General features: G+C 35.9%; 1 long non-coding RNA gene across 1 annotated transcript; it reads right to left on the minus strand.

Annotated features, from left to right (window-relative positions):
• Positions 1–275: 275 nt before the first annotated feature.
• On the minus strand, positions 276–3,055 carry LOC141555360 (uncharacterized). The gene is made up of 3 exons (XR_012486169.1): positions 3,007–3,055; positions 688–765; positions 276–420 (listed from the first exon to the last, which is right to left on the minus strand). It is a non-coding gene; the product is annotated as an uncharacterized LOC141555360 (long non-coding RNA).
• Positions 3,056–4,286: the final 1,231 nt, after the last annotated feature.

Genomic DNA, 4,286 nt, shown 5'->3' on the forward strand with positions numbered 1-4,286 from the left:
CACTGACATCTTATTTTATTTTTAATTAAAATTTTATTCATTTGAACTTAAATACAAAAAGACAAAATTAAAGAACATTTCCATAAAGTATTACATAAAAAGAGAATTCAACAGAAAACCATGAATTTCTATTTAAGACTATTTATTCTTTTTGAAAAACTATGTAATAAATTCTACACATCAATTTCAAAGCTATTCTGTTTTTCTTCTAAGCCACTCAGAGGGGCAGAAGTGCAGTCATATCCAAATAAAGAAACATACCTTCAAGTCCCACCTCCAAATTCTATCTTCAATATTGGTTGTGTGGCTGAAGTCTTGCTGATCTGCATGATGAAGGTAGTTACCTCACTTAGCCTTAGAACCTGGAATGCTGGCTAGTATTCCACTTGAGTTTTTGCAGAGGCTAAGGGCACACAATCTCTGCAAATATGAAAAACCATGATTAACCCTTACATCCCAATTCATTATTTTTAATAATTCTGTTTATATTTATTTAACACACAAAACAAATTAAAGAACACACTGCCTGTGCAATAAAGTTTCAGTTTCACAAAAGAGAGATTAATGTCTCACACACTAGGGAGTCTTCAAAGCTACAGGTGTAACTGCAGAAACTGCTTCACAGATTTCCTTCTCTTACAAAAAGCTCATGGTATAATACAACAATACAATGTGAGAGGATTTTACCTGACTGAATCTGGACAGAACAGCAATGAAGAAGAGGTGTTCCCAAAGAGAATGTGTAGATTGTAGTTCTTCGGTGCACTGAAATTTTTAACAAAATTTACCAGTATGTAATAAATTTATGTATATATACTTATGATAGTAAATGTCTAGATTAATAATATACAGTGTTAATGCATTTATGACTAACTATATTTTTTTACTTTTCTTTACATATGCACATCATCTGTGCTGCACATTTTAAAAAGTTCTCATTTAATTATTGATGGCCAACCCACAAATGTGAAAGCTGTAAGTGTGGAGGGATAACTGAAGATCCATAAGGTAGGGCCTATGGCCTGTCTGGAAGATGCTAATTTACTGAATACTTTCCAATGAATTAGTGAAATGGTAGAGAAGGTACTAAAAGAAGAGGTAGAAAACAGAGACCAAATCCCTATTCTGAAAACAGGGCAAGAATTTGCCCAGAAATAGTTATCTAATTTTTTTTTACCCAATACTTAGTGAAAGGATGAAGTAACAAAGGGAAATCTTTAAAAAATACATTCAGTGACAAGCAGCACAGTATTACAAAGAATAAGTTATGTGCTGCATTTTGATAGAGAAAGGCAGTCTGGTGTATTGGAGAGAAACCTCAACTTGGATTCAGGTTACAGGAGTTATACTCTCACTCTTCCCCAGTGGAACTTGGGAAAAGAGAAGCTGGACTGGATTGCCTGTAAAACCTCTTGATTCTTTGAGAGGAAGTGTTTTGTGCAAGGTTACAGGGATAGAAAGTAGCAAAGATGAGATTTGATCCCAGGCTTTCTGAATCCAAATCCTCTGAATCCTTAAGAAATTGCCTTCATCCTGTTGTATCTTTTGGGATCAGATCCTCCTTATCCCTCTCCTCTTGTTCTCTTCTGATTATCTGTTAATATTCAGAAATTCTGACATTGTTGTTTTCTCTCACATTTGATTTCATTTTGTACCCTTCTTCCCCTTTAATTCTCATCAATGGTGAGGATGCATAGGTCTAGCAGCTGATTCTCATAATTGACTTTGAGCATGGAATCTCCCTTGGAAATGCCATGTTACTTGCAATTTCATAGAAAGGAAAGGAAAAAATTCAGAGAGCTTCTCCCGAGCTCTTACATTAATTGCACCTGTATCATAGATATACAACATAGAGAATAATTCTCTCCACCAATGAGAAGTAATATGCAAACAGTACTAGATTTGAAACTAGGGTTATACCCAGAAAAAAAGATACATTCAACATTTAAAAAGATAAACAATAGCAATTCAAAGCAAATATGGTCATGAGCATGATCTTAGTCCTTCTAAACCTATTCTTGATCTATACTATGACTATAGGTTCCTATTTTCTCAGTCCATATTCCCTGACTTCATTTTCTGTCTTCCACAGTATTGATAACTCTACCATCCTCTATCCCTAATATTCTTGCCCCTTTATCCTAACACTTCTTACACTTTGCCAAACTCCATAGCCAACCCCTATCATCTATTTTTCCCCGTTCCTTCTTGCATGTTGCTAAAGATACTAGAGAAAGTCACCAACCATGCTGACTGGGTCCACTACAAATCTATTGTATATAATCTTAGGAGGTCATCAGTGATGCTGTAGCAACTAATATTTTGATTCTTCCTTTACTGACTCTATCACACTTCCCAAACTGATTATTTAAAGGTTTGGCTTCTCACTTTGAGTCTCCTAAAGAATCCTTTCCTCTGCCCCTATTAGAAGAGAATCTTGGCTGCTACCATGCTAAGAAAAGTCATATCTCCTTGAGTTCCCTGTTCCATGTCTAAAATCTCTCTACCTGAGCTACCATTCTCTTAATTTTTGCTTGTCTTTGAGAAATTCTTGCTCAAGCCAACCTTTCTACTTTTACATGTAATTTCTATATTCTAAACACTTCTAAAGGTTTCTCTCCTCTCTGTTACTTTTTGTGTCTGTCTCTTTCTCTGCTTTTCTGTCTCTTTCTCATCCTAACTCTCTCTGTGCCTCTATCTCTGTGTCTGTCTGTTTTGTCTCTCTTCCACTCTCATTCTCATTCTCTCTCTCCTGACTCCTTCAAATATGTTTATATCTTTCTAGTCCTCAAAGCACCTTTACTTGTTTGTGAGACAAATGATTATTGCTGTCTTATATTAAAACCAATTATTAACTAAGATTTTTTCTATTTCTTCATTTAAAAATAAACCCTTGTAGATTAATATATTCTCTTCCTACTCATTTCTCAACATCTTCCATTCTCTCTTCCTACCATACAACTTAACGGAACATGCTTTCTCTTATGTTATTAATGTTCTCTTAACTGCTAAATCCAATGGCCCTTTTCTCAGCCCTCTTTCCACTTAATCCCTCTGCAGTTCAAAGGTTGACAGTTGACAGTTGACACTGTTGGCCACATCTTCCTCTTCCATACTCTGTTCTGTACGTGGCTTCCAGGACCCTTAGCCCTTTATTCTCTTCCTACTACCTACTTCTTTTAAGTCTCCCTTGTTGACTTTGCCTCCTAAACAGTAAATATGGGGGTACACTAAGATCTTCCCTGGGTCTTCCTCTCCACTCTCACTTGCTGAATTCACTGACTCTTACATGTTCAGTGATCATCCCTATACATATGACTTTCTTATATCCAGCCTAATCTCTCTTCTTAGCTTTTGTACCATTTACCTACTATTACCATCTTCCTTTTGGACTTATCCCAATCATGGATGTTTCATAGGTATCACAAGATCAGTGAATTTTGAATGGGATCTCATCATCTCCACTCCTTTCACACAATCTTCTTAAAAATTTCTTTTTTTTTCTTTTGAGCAAAACACTATCTTTCTAGACATCATAGTTTCCCAAGGTGAAGTCACCATTGATTCTTCTTTACCATATTCCCCAGATCTAATCACTTGTCAGATCATACCAAATCTATTATTCACATTTTTCTCCTTTCTACAGACATGGGCACCACATTATTTCAGCCCCATTACCCCTTGCTAGGACAGTTGTAATAGCTTTTAAGTGGTTGCCCTTTCCCTTCTTGACTCCACCTCCATGCAACTGTCAAGTTAACATGCCTAATGCACAAATCTACCCACAGGATCCCTTTGCTCCAAAATTTTCAGTGACTTCCTGTTTTCTATACTATTCGAATAAGTTTAGCATCCAAAGTTCTCCACAATCTTCCTTCTACAATTTTCCATATCATAATATTCCCCTTTATATATGATATTTTAATCCAAACTTGACTGTTCTCCAACAACTGTTTTCTGAACTCAATATCCCAACTTCCTATAACTTTTCACAGACTGTCCTCCATGCATGAAGTATACTTTCTTGTCACCTCCATCTCTTCTATTCCATAGCTTCTTTTTAGTTTTATTTCAAGTACTATTTCCTCCATGAAGAGTTGCCTGATCTCCCCAATTATGAGTAATCTCTTTCTCCCCTTTCTCTTTTCTCCATAGCTTTTTCTCTTCTCCCTCAATTTCTCTCCCTTCTTTCTCTTTCTTCTCTTCTTTTCCTATATCTTTTTTCTCTCCTTTTCTCCTCTCTCCTCTTTCTTTTTTCTCTCTCTTTCTCTCTATTCTTTCTCTTT

This window comes from Sminthopsis crassicaudata, chromosome 1 (genome assembly GCF_048593235.1).
Source record: "Sminthopsis crassicaudata isolate SCR6 chromosome 1, ASM4859323v1, whole genome shotgun sequence".
Classification (NCBI taxonomy): Eukaryota; Metazoa; Chordata; class Mammalia; order Dasyuromorphia; family Dasyuridae; genus Sminthopsis; species Sminthopsis crassicaudata.